The sequence below is a fragment of the Melanaphis sacchari genome, unplaced genomic scaffold (assembly GCF_002803265.2).
Source record: "Melanaphis sacchari strain LSU unplaced genomic scaffold, SCAv2.0 Contig2_pilon_pilon, whole genome shotgun sequence".
In the NCBI taxonomy this organism is placed as follows: domain Eukaryota; kingdom Metazoa; phylum Arthropoda; class Insecta; order Hemiptera; family Aphididae; genus Melanaphis; species Melanaphis sacchari.
The window spans coordinates 3267448-3282051 of record NW_020271173.1 but is presented as its reverse complement, the minus strand read 5'-3'; positions in this window follow the sequence as shown (position 1 = coordinate 3282051).

Genomic DNA, 14604 nt, shown 5'->3' with positions numbered 1-14604 from the left:
TTATTAAAATTATTTTAACAGTAAGTATACCATAGTATACTTCATAAAGTAATCGATACGATGCGTAGATCAATCGTGATTGCTGATCGATCTATTAAAGTAACTAAACAACGTGGCGTTGGGTTTTCCCGGGCGACGTCGGACGTTTCCGCGCGTCGCCGCGTTATCGATGTGATAGGTTAGACCACGCCTCTAAATACGGTTAAGATTCTACAAGGATCAAAATCTACTGTCTACGGGAAGTAAATGAATTCAAACAAGGATATATAAAGTATGATGGACGTCGAGACGTAGACGACGCGTCATTAGTGATTGGAAACAAAGAAATCACAGTACTAAGACACTATGGATTTTGAAACACTAGAACTGTTAGAAGATGAAAATATATGGTGTATAAAGACGAATAAAATGTACACTAATAGCTGGTAATTAAAGTTTAACGCACGAAGACTGATCGTTAAAAAGTACAGTGTGTGAAACAAAATTAAAAATAATTGTGCATGCAAAAGATGAGAAATGTGATTGTGAAAATTCTGTATGAGATGCTGTGTAGTAACAATAAAAACGAAGAACAAAAATCGTGTATCTACAACAGATAATTTAAAGTCCAAAAATAGAGAACGTCACAAGTGGTTGGTGATAAAGACTTACTGCAAATCAGATAATATGCCTAATCAACGGTCGTTACGTCACTATATTATAGGTATTTTTACGACATGATTACATATTCAAGACATGGTACACATAAATCTCTTAATTATGTGTACTTAAGTAACCAAAAAATGAATTGATAAAAAAAAACTCAATATATTATTAGTTTCATTTTACATATAGGTACTATAATATTATAACTTCATTTCCTTGTTAAAATATATATTAATTTATATATATATATATATATATATATATATAAATATATTACAATGTACTTATCTTGAGAAAATAGGAATCTTATACAATGCGGGTATTTATAATTGTATAATGCGTTGTTTTCATTTCAAACTTAATGCAATTAACTTTATATATTGGAGTTTATTACCAAGTGAGATCAGGCATTTCGTAATAACATTTGTGGTTTAGTTGATTCAACTTAAATCCATCATGAATTATTTACATCATGCGTTTAAAATAGCTTACATTAGTTTACGTATAATTAAAGCTCGATTGTTATCAATATCTGATTATTCAATTACATCACAATTTTATTATTATAGATGGGTATTTCAAATCCCAAACACCTATTCAATTTATGTTCTAGTATTTATGTGTATGGAGTAAATGTAGTGCACATTTATTGCACTGTGTGAAAAGTTTACTAAGAAAGCCCTTAATTGAAAATAATATATTTTTTGTACTTTGAGTTATGAATATAATTCAAAAATATAAATGTTACCAATTTTTACGGTTAATTTTTTTTTTTTTTTAATACAAATACTAAAACAAAAATTATCTTATGGATAAATCGTCATTATTCGTTTGAATAACCTCGTTTCTTCGTTTTGTGTAAATAAAAAATAAAAATAAAAATATTATCTAACAATGGTTTTCACAAAGTTATTGATATTATAAGTATGGTCATTTAAAAATCCTAAAAATGTTGGCCTGTTTAGTTTGTATTGTGTTAGTTCTGAAAACTGATGAGACCGTAGTTTTCATTTATGGTTTATGATTTATGAAAGTAATAATTTAAATTTGTTAATAACCTTTTGCAATAAAATGTAACTTAAAATACAAATATATATCTATTTTATATCAGAGTATAAATTATACAATTTATTAAATGTAATTACTATTATACTAACCATATAAAAAAATAATTAAAAACTATTTGGTATTATATTTATGAGACAAAATCCTTAAACTTAATAAAAGATTTAATAAATTATTGTAATTAATTTTTATTTAAAAGTTTCATAAAGTTTTCCGTGTAATAAAAACACACAAAATATTTTATTTATAATTTGAAACAATTTTAAAACAATTAAATTCAATGATAAAATTATGCAAAAACTTTCAAGTTTTGAATCAACTAATATTTTTAAAATTTAATTAGAATTAATTAACTATGAACTAACGTATAGGTATTTTACAGTGTCTTATGAAAATTGGAAAATACATTTACCCACTGAATATTTTAAAAGTAAAATATACTATATATTAAATATTACTATATATTATTATTAATTTATTACGATACTAATATATTTTCTATAAACGTCAACTACATAATAAATGTGGTAGACAGTGAATGGGAATCATACATTTTAGTATATTAACTAACTCCGTGTTCATGCCTGCCACTGTAATTATATTTTACAACGCTAATAAAATTATCGACAATATTAAATAATTATTTGGACACACCGTCGTGTTTGACATGATATTCTATTTGGTAAACGTCGTTTAAATGCGAATCCCAAGACTATATCAATATAGTATATGAAAAATATAATTATTCATTGTATACATAATAAGCTGTACCTACTATGAATATAAATTTGTGTAAGCGAATTACCTTTAATACGCCCAGTACTTTTTATCATCAATTTTATAATAATATAATATATGACGTATATAATGAGAGTAATTTGTAAGTAGTGTCATCAAATCATTTTAATATTACCATAGTCTGCATCGAACAATATGCCATATTATATATTTTATTATCAATGGACTGTTTACGAAATAAAATAACTATTCACTGAATACAGGTACGTAACTGATAAAATAGCAAAATAATGATATTCCAAGTATAATACATTATGGTATAAAATTTATTTATATAAAATACAAATAATAATTTATATCGAGTATTTTCTTGTGTTATTTTTATTTTCAAAGATATCGATTAGGATCACAGAAAAAGTTATTTTAAATTGGAATTTTTATTTTTACCTAATGCCTACGGCCTATACTTTAACATAATACATTTGAGAGATATTCGTGTCTTTGGTGGTGCACAGAATTACTTTTTTTAAATTATTTATGTTTGGTAGCTAATGTGTTTTAAACGTGCAAATATGAAAATATTTGCTAATTTTCGTAATCCAATAATCTGTTACGCGTAGTGGTTGTTAACTTGCCGTTGGCGTATGTGCACACAACCGAACGATTCTAATGTAGGTACATAAAATCGAAAAACGATATCTAGTTTGAAAATCACACAAGTTATTTTACTCATTTATACCAGTATTACTAATATTATTATAACAATAATAATGATATAGTAGGTAAATCTGTTCATACGTACGACGTTTCTCACTGGGAATTATCATTTTACTACTGCGACAATGGTTAAATCCTTTTCACAACGACTACCGGAGTGGAAATGAACGGATGACTATATTTACAAATAATTAATGGTAAGGTTTCCTTAGGTAGTAAATGCGTGTATGGTTTATATAGACTTTATTGTTCCGTCTCGATCCCATCGTTCATATTTCATTTTTTTATTGGTTATTGTTTATCTTTGATTAGTTTAATTCATCAGCCGTTTGTTTCAACGAATATTTTAACATAACCCGCGTGTGTTGTCTTCGTCTTAAACGCGTACGACATAAACAAAACGCGTTTACGCAGTCTGAGTAGAACTCTCTCAATTTTGGTTCTATAGTAAATATACCTATTATAAAATTGAATTGTAGCAATATTTCTGAGGGCAATACAATTTTTTTTTTAAAATATTGACATTTTCGCTTTTTCTAAACAATATAATGAACGTTATATTGGAATTAATGGAAAAAACGCAGCGTCTTGCTCTCAAAAATATTTGTGACAATTCAATTTTATAATAGTTATATTTACTCTAGAACCAAAATTGATCGAGTTTTACTCAGACCGTGTAAACGCGTTTTGTCCATGTCATACGTGTGTAAGACGGAGATAGCACGTGCCGGTATGACGTCCTCTTAATAATATTACATTATCTAACAAAAAGATATCAAAGATTTGTATGTTTACGATAAACATTAAACAATGATAGCTGAACATTGCGCATTGTTTAAGATAGGCACAATAAACCAATTGAAAATAATAGTCTTGAAAAATATTTATCTCAAATATTATATTTTAAAACATATTTAAAATATAAAGGACGATAAATCCAATCACATGAAAAATAATTTAACAGAGAACAATACGAACGGAGAGGCTAAAGTGCGCTGGATATCGAATACTTCTGCGCAGAGTTATTCGTCCTGCTATTTCAATCACCTTGATACGATCTAGTGTTTTATTAATATTATACTATACGTTTGAATGCAGCGAGATAAATAATCGTATTCGAAAACCATTCGGTTTAAAAGAGTTGAAAAAAGGTTGAAGAGATCGTAAAAATAATTTATGAGCAAAGATTTTCAAAATGAATTGAATATGAATTATTAATACTTCCGTGAACTTGTATGGAAATATTACAAGTCTTGATATATTAATAAAGTCTGTAGATAGAAATGAATTTAAAAATAATTTTATAGTAAATAAATAAGGAATAACTTAACAGAAATGTTTACTCGATGGTTAACGAGTGAAGAAATAAATATTGTTAGTTATATTTTCTTAATAACATGATATTATGATGTTCAAGAACCAAATATAAATTTATTCATAACATAATACTATATTATAATAATATTATGATAAATCATTAAAATATTGTATAAATTATACTATGTGACCTGGTGTGGCGCGGTGGTTGGCCTCAGTCACTAATGTGTTCTGAGGTCAACCATCAGCCGGCGTCGCTAGCTCTCGGATGGGTGACCATCCGAGTTCTTAGTGACGAATCTATGGCGCACACACGTGTTCCAATCAAACTTTACAAATAAACCTTATGCAAAAATACCTACTATTCCTAACCATAGCTAATGGCCTTATTTACCGGACTTAAATAAGATCAATAAAAAAAAAAATTATATTATTTACTAGGGGTAACAGTATTATTATTTTTTTTTTTTTACATCGATAAGAATTTTGTAATCCGATATTTTGATATAGTATTTTCAGTATTTTCGATAATTTATTTAGTAACTCGTGTATTTTTTTTATGTGTGAATTTATGGTGGTGTTACAAGAGGGAAATTTGCCCCCTTGCGAGTAATCCTTATTAAAAACAATAATATAATTTAATTTACTTCCCATTAAAATTAAATTTATAAAAAACTTCAACCATAAATTTATTATTTTGGGTATTTATTTATCATATAAATTACATTTATATATGTAATTATTATACAAAGATTAAAGATCATAAATGCTTATATTATATAATTATTTCAAAACAAATTTAGAGTTTATAGATAAAAACGTGAGTTTTTCTGCGTGCTCTGTTAATAGAGATGACCTATAATCGGTAATTATATTGTCAGCACAATTGAACACAGACGTTTGCTTGGAACATTAGTATCCTGAACCCTGAACACTGGAAGAATAAATATTTTTCACCAAATATGGCTTAAGTTGGAAATTCATTTTGTAACACTTTCCACTACATTAAAGGGTCTGAATTTAAATTTATAGAATTCATGTTAAGATATTTATTGAATTCGATCAAGTTCAGACAAAGGTGTGGGTTAGCGCTGTTTATTGGAACTTCCGTTGACAAAAACGCTGCCAAACTTATTTAAGGATATATATATATATATGCACATAAATGGGTATTTATATTTTTATAACGACTAAAGTTTACCTTCTTTTTTAAAACTTCAGTTTTTTACATTCTTGGTGTAAATAATAACCATTTCTAATTTTATATGGTTTACAACATCTTACTATGAGTCAATTAATCTGAATTTATACCTAGGATTCAATATAATCATAGCTTGGAGCTTCAATTTTTGAGAAGAGTAGTAGTATTATCCTATAAGTTGAACCTGAATTTATTTTTTATCATGAAAACTAGTAAAGAATGCAACAGCGCAACACACACAACAACGATAAGAACAAAATAATACGAACCTGTATCGGTATTTTAGATATATAATATATATAGATAGAACATTTAATATATTATATTAAATAAAGTATAATATTATATATATATTATATAGTAGTGCCGTGGTAATTTCCTATTGGAAATTTGTACAATTTAAAAATAGAATAAAATATTAAATAACTAATTCGGTGTAAAGTTGATATTTGATATAATATACAATGATTCGGTATTTTCGATACTCCAATACACTATTTAAGAACAAAAAAAAAACAGTATACTGGTATTATCTTCACCCCTACTAATTAATACTATGGTTTATCATAATAATATGTGCTATATAAATCAAATAAATTAATATAGATAAACAATATATCATATTATAAATGTACGGACACTGGTTTAACGTATTGATGCAATATGTAAAATATCGATTTGCACGATTATTATTATTTTAAAATAAAAGTGTAGTGGGTTATAGCGCGTGTTTATACTGTAGTGGATATTCAGCCATATAATATTCAACCATATAGTTGAGTACCTATAGGCGAGTATAAAATATATAACACGATGTAAACAGAGACAAGTATGAGTACAGGAAGCACGTACCCTTTTTAAGTGTTAAATATTTATGACAAATACAACTGTTACATGTTTAATGGCCCCAGCGGTATTATAATATTTTCATTTTTTCGTTTATTAATATTTGGAGCTAAGGTTATGATTTCGCAGTGTTTTGTTAAGAGCGATGACGACAGCAGAATATTATTTACCAAAGTTATCTGATTAAAACCAATTTTCTTATTGTGTTGCCTAGCACTAAAAATATAGGTTAAAGATGGTTGAACGGTATACAATAACCGAAGCCACTGCGCAGAAGTAGAACACTTCTCACGGTGAACGGCGTCGATGAAATTACATTTTAAAATTACATAACCCTTTTATTAATTTATGCATTGAAAGTTAGGCATGAGTATAGCTACAGCATTTAGTCTTTAGCCGAACATTTTAAGTCTCATCTCAGTTCTTACTGAAAAAAAACCATTGAATGATTTAGTACATATTAATATTACTGTTATAAACACATAAAAGAATGGGGTAAAGTGTGTCTCCTTTAAATCATAAATTTACGCGTTGAATTTAGTGATACCATAAGATAATATAAACAGAATTATCATCAAAAATTAAATATTACTCGTTAAATAAACATTATTATAGATAAAAATTAAAAATTAAATATAATTTATAATATATACTATAATATTTTTTTTAATTTTAAGATTTTTTTTTTTTACATCTAAGATATAATATTTACGGAAAATTAAATAATTTTTGATATTACTTCGTTATAGTTCAAAGTTCCAACCAAATATATAACATTTTTATTAAAATAAATTTATAACCAGTAAAATTTCCACATTTATTAAACATAAGAAAATTAATAATAACTATGTACTTTTAGGTTAAGTATGATTTGTTAAACCATCTCAATAAAAATCCCTCATATTTAAATTTTATTATTTTTTTTTAGGAACTTGTTCATTACATAATGTGATAGCAGTTGTTATTGCAATTTTAAAATTTTTCCTTACTTGTCAAAAATAAACAATCATTTTTTGGCTAAAGATCTTAAGTCTTGTAACTGTAATACAGTAGTAAATGTATAATAGGAAGAAACATATAAAAAAGTAAAGTTAACTCGACTAATTTTATGATCATTATCAAATAAATATATTGAATTCGTCGGGACTAACAAACAACTAACTACAACCAGCTTGAGTAAATCGTTAAAAAGTAAACCGGTCACCAACTCAAATGTAGTCTTTTTATTTTCGCAAATTAGAAATAACTGAATAATTAATTTAGCATTTGGTACGTACCTATATTAAGCTTATAAAGAAAACATGATAAATATTTATTTTATTTTATTTGCTTTAAATAACATTGAGTATTATATAAAATTGATGTTCATTTTAATGTTAAACAAAAGGTAGTACATGGAATATGTATTTTGTCTTTAATATAATTTTAAAATTCCATGTGTGTATCAGCAAGTAGGTATTTACAAGTATGCTGCAATGTGGAATGTTATCATCATAAAATACACAAGAAGGCCACCATTATAGATGAATCGTCAACATTTTTTTTATCTTGATATATATATTAAAATATGAGGTATATAAATTATGTTACGAAAAATATGTTATATTTCAAATGAATAATGGCTGATGTCTAGAGGATATAATTTATTTTTTATTTAATAATCTTGATATTATGTAGTTTAATATTATTTACACATCAAAGTTAGATCAATCATGAAGATCCAATTTAATTAAAATTACGTACTGTTTGAATTGGATGTAGGTATGTGATATTACACTTACTATTTAATATTTCGATAAACAATGGACATGCCCAATTTAAACTTTTTATAATTATTTCACTATAAAATTAGTTTATATAAAATAAAAAATAAGTTTTATAATAAGTGAATTTTCAATTGCCGTTTATAAAGTAATTGATGATTAAAAAAATATAATCATAATATATGAAAAAAAAAATCCTGTTAAACCATCAAATTATATTATTTATGAATAATATTAATTACATTTAACTAGATGAATTTCGAGGTGAGTACATCAAACGTCATAGTCTATATTCAATAATTATCAGCTTTTCCTTAAGGTCTTAACAAAACTAAATAAAATATGCCTGAGGTAAGATCAATTATATAATATTATAGTATTATACATGACATAGATAAATTATTATAAATGGACACAGCACACAGAAATGTACCTATTTTGCCCATACATTGCGCCGTCTTTCATAATATTACTTATTATTAAGTAGATATTTGATTGAGTAAACCGAATAATATAATATGTTATAACCCAATTATTATATGTATTATATTTTAATAGCTGCTATTGAATTAATTGTATTGATTTTATTGCTCAAAGTTCCAAAGTAATGAACACTATTAAGATTTGTTTTCATTATTATCACTTAAATAAATAACTTATTTTGTAATTGGTAGGAGCGCGCAACAATAATGTTTTACTATAGTAATCTAAAAATTAAAATTTCTGTTATAAATACATGAGTATTTTGATAAATCACAGCGTTCGGTAAATGATGAGTGAGGATTATTTATATAATATACCACCTATACATAATGCCTTGAAGGAGATGAAAGGAATTGCTTAGAATTCATCGAGTTTATTCCGCTGCTTTTCACATTTATCCGGGAACTATGATGAAATTCGAAAATGACCTTTCTAAAGTACTCGCTATCTGTGTTCAATTTTCAGTCAATAAGGCTACAGGGTTTTACGACCACGAAATGTGTTTTCTGAAAAATAACTCGTAAAAAAGTAATAATAAAGAGCACATATCTTTGTAAAAGTAAAACCAATATATTCCTCTTTTCATTCAGAATTTAAAATTAAATGATTGAAAAATGCTCATGCGGACGCGTGAAGCGAATATAAGAGATATCAACAATATTAGTATGCACAGAAATATAGTAAAATGTATGATATGCGTTGAATAAATTGTCAACATATTATCGCCGTTAAATTTATTTTAATACTAAATAATTATTATTTCATAGGTAAAAAAAAATAAATAAATATGTTTTAAAAATATTAGGTTTACGTTGAAAAAAATATGAAATAAATATACAATGTATGCATTGAACGAGCTAATTGAACTGCGAATAAAAAATAAAAAATAAAAATATTTTTATCAAATTTATTAATACTTAAATTATATAATATTAATATATTCTGAATATTTTGAAACAATGATTAATGAATTTTATTACATTTTATTAAATTATGACATTTATAACTAGGTATATTATTATTACTTACTTTATTTTACTTAATTATCTTATTATCATACTTTTTTAGATTTATTATTTTCTCAAAATACCATAGGTACAATAGGTACACATTGATAAAAGTAATAGCTATGATGATAAAATAAAGCAATATTTTTTTAATGCATATTATTTATTATCATCTGATTATAATAGAATAATTTTAATTAGTTTTATTATACAAAGAGTACTTTGAAACAATAATGATTATACATGATTATTTACCTGATATTGATGGGACAGCCGCAATACAAAATGAATAAATAAGATATTATTAATTAATTATTCTGAGATTAATTAGAATTTATTATTACCTATATATTTGTATATGATTTGCTAGAATGGTACTTAAAATTGTTTTACTTTGCTTGAATTTATTTATTTGTCAAAGCTTTGTACAAATGTATCAATCATATTCCTTTACTACTAATTCAGAGAAGATGTGTGCAGAAAATATATTTATATACACATTTGTAATCCCGGTCTTGTTGCGCTTTCAACATACCAATGAGATCGATTTAACTATCGAATTAATTTATGAAAAAATAATTGGTTTAACCATCAACCATTTTTTTGCTGTACTTCCTTTTCTTTGCATGATTTATAAAAATTTAAATATGACATTATTGTTTCCTCGGTTACATTTTTTATTTATTTCCTATTCCGTGCGATTTCTACCATCGCGCATACAAGATAAATGTATTTCATGTAAAACGTTAAATAATTCTTCATTATAAGGCAAAATTCAATTTTAGTTGTGTAGTACTTTCATTAGCCATATTTCTTCATTAATTTTGAATACGTTTTCTTCTCCAGATTTAGTAGTTTTAAATAATTAATTTTTTTTTTCAAAAGTTAATAGAATCTAGATTTTAATTTTTAAATTATTTCGAGCACGTTTTGATTAAAAAAAAACGATGTTCGATTTATACTACATACTCGCATGTACAAAATGTTTTGAAAAACAATGAAATTTGATTGGTTAATTAAAAATATCAACAATTGTTTACACATTGTAGTTTGAATATATCAACGCGTAATGATTATTTTTATCGATTCGATATGCCCAATATAGAAAAATTGGAAAACAATAATTCTGAATTAGTATAATAATAAGTTAGATAAGTTAGGTAAGGTTCGACAAGCTGTTAATTCATACTGTAAATTCAACAAATCTACTGCAGAGCCAACTCATTATTTTTAAAGAATATTGTACTAAAAATTATTAGTTAATACTCGCAGTTCAAATTACCTGGGTAGGATTAAATTAATACACTGTCTATAATACAAATGTGATGTTTTTTAGATTTTAAGTGAACGATGAATTAATTTTGTAATGATATGCGTTTGTGTGTGTATATGTGTCTTTTGAATTTTCACCTTGTAATAACAAAATGCGTAGTAGAAAAAATGGTTAAATTTTAAGAGTGATTTTTAATAAAAAAAAAAATTGGATCTAGTTGATTATTTTGAGAGGAAAAATTAAAATTTTATTATTAATTAAAATGATTTGGAAAAAACAAATAAAAATAAAAATGGGAATGCTTACGAAGTCTTAGTTTTTGACGAAATCAATTTTGTTTTATTGTTTAACGAATCATCCTAAATACTAAAATTATTTACCAATTATTTATAATTGCATTTTGTGTACATGATAGAATATTTAATATATTTCGAAGCTTTTTTGAACTATTTATAGATATTTCACATATGACATTTTCTTTATATATTTTTTTTCTGTCATGTTATTTCTAACATAAAAAGAATTTGTTTTTTATAAAATAATATAAAGTTATAACACTTATTCATTGTAGATTTATGACCTGATTGATTTTGTTCTATGCACCAACACACATAGTATCTGTACAGATGTTATAAGAACGTTTTTTCAAACGTATTTAAAACGAAAATATGGTGTTATATTATTGCATAGCCGTAAGTATCAAAAAAGTAGCTAAAATGAATAAATATTGTTTAATGTTTATATTGTATTCAGAATTCAACAATACCACAGCCACGACGTAGGTAGATATTTTATATACCTACAAATGTGGTTTTTTATAAAAATGTTTGTACAAATTATTTACATACATTGTACGAAGTCTGCATAAAATTAATATTATAAATCACCTGTTTTGTTTATTTTACGACGATGTGTTGTATATGGTTTAAAAAAAATTTAAAATCATAAATCGTGGGTGTGCTAATTTATATATTCATTCAGATTTCAGACATGTAAGTCACATATCGAAATCGGTCGGTGCACACATTATTTGCAATTAAAACATCACGATCTCCAGTATTGTTATTTTTTATTTGAGTATTATAGCCGCCAACGTTTTAGTAATGTCACAGATGAAATTACCTACGAAGTTTGATTTGTAATCGATAAAGCTAAGTTTAAATTGTTAATGCTACGCAGGATAGTCAATTGTATGATTAGTGAAGTCGTAATAAGTTAATAAGTGAAAGATTGAAAACATAATTTTATCCGGGATCTACTAAAAGCGTTTTTGTAAAATCTAAGATGTACAAATCATGAAAACATATTGCGCTGGCAAAAACAATATTTGATAGAGTAGAAATAAAATCATCAATAATGTTACGTATTTATTTAATAAATTTATATTTTGTTAGAAAATTAATACACTATTATAAAAAAAAAAAAACAATAATAATAATAATAGATACCTATTTATTTTAATTATTTATAAAAATGCGTTGTATACAGTTATAGCGAAAATTAACAAATGTATAATGTGATAATAATTAATAGTAATACATTATACAATCTAGATTTTAATTTTTAGTTACAATTAGTAAAATATGATATATTATGTTTTCTATTACGGATAAATCTGATTTTATTGTCACGATTTATTGTGTATCATATATAGGATGCGCACGTTTTTAGTAAAGTCTGCAGAATTCTGTTTTTCAACGTTTATTGAGTACGATTAATAAATCCTGGTAAAACCTACCATTACATATTAGTAATTGTATTTTGTAAACAACGTAGACATCTGTGGATACATCCTCTTGATTAAAAATGACTACTGAACGGAGCTCAAATAGAGACAGTGACGAGTGATCAAGAGATTTTGGTAATCTACTATAGTATTAAGAAAATTTATAATATATACAATGCATATTATACATGTACTGATAAGCGGTTTTAAACTTGACAAAAAAAAAAAAAAAAACTATGCCAATGTCGTGGATTTTTAAACTTCTTACTTTATTTAAACTACACCTCTTATCTAAGTTGATGAAGTGTTGAAAAAAAAAACAGTTTTTTAAAATCACTAGAAAAATAAGCCCAAAAAATATGTATAGTAAATACGTATAGTAAATAGGTATATTTTAAAATTAACTACTCTTTTTAATGAGTAATAATATATTTCAGGATTTTCTCTAGAACAGTTTTTGAAGTTTAAACTGAAAAAATATAATTAAACAGGATTTTGTATGTTTTGTTTAATCAGTCTTTGCACTTTACCCTCTAGCACTGTTTAAATATTAAAAATTATTTAATATTAATTAATATTTTGATTAATTGAAAAATTAAAATAAGTAATAATTATTTTTAATTAATTAACAACTGACGTTATCCCGTAGAAATACGCTATAACGACATCTGTCGACTTTTACTTTTACTTAATTACTTTTGTAATACATTCATAAATTCACAATACAATGTAATCAGTTATTGGGTGTACATAATAATTATTAATAACTAATACATGTACGTAGGTCTTTTAGAAAATAAAATATTTAAAACTCGAAGAAGAATGCTTGGTCATAAAAATCAAACTTACGATAAAATATTATCTATATTAATCTTTTTCTTCGTTGTTTTCTTATAAAAAAAAAAGTATATTTTGTCACATTCTTTATTCAATTTTAACAATACGTTTAAAGTTTCTTGTTTTTATATCATCGAAAGAAATTTGGTTTGGTATACAGTTTTTTAAGACACTTTTTTTTTTTTTATCAAAAGATTGAACACTGAATGTAAAAAAACTGGAACAAGAGTATAGACTAGCTACATGGTACCCGATTGTTACAATTAAACTTTTTAGGAGGACAACGGCAGGCGATCCTTTTATATTATTTTCAATTTTGTCGAATAACAAAGGAATCCATCAATAACGACATAAATGTGACTAAATGTCCTCCAACGTTGCAAGATTTATCATTATACCATTTTTAGAATAAATATCAAATAACATTTTTTTTTCCCATTTAAAAAATATTTTATATTGTTTCAAGAGTAAAATTATTAATTACATTTTATAATACTCAATTATTCATCGCATACGTCTTTAATTAAAAATCACCGTTCTAAGATAACCATTCATAAAAAAAAAACAAATAATTTTATCATTTTGTACACAATATGTTATGTTATAGGTAGTTATCAAAGCACTGTATAAATAATTTAAAATAAACATTTTTCTCGGAATATATGTTTATTATATTCTGTATTTTATTGGAATTTGTTTAGGTAGATTTTACAACGAATAGAACCATTTTCTATGGATATCTATCTAGTACTTACTTATATTACTTGAGATATAAATCATTTTTGTGATTGTTTGCTGAATGTTTTTAGGATATTATACTTGCTGTTATATACGTATAGTTTGGGCATAACACGATTACGTAGGGTTTACGTTATGATTGTTGGTATACATTAGTGGTTTATGTTTTTATCCATTACACATAATATTGAAAGCAATGTATTCAATTATACTTGCATGACAAATTCGGAATATATTTTTGATTTGTT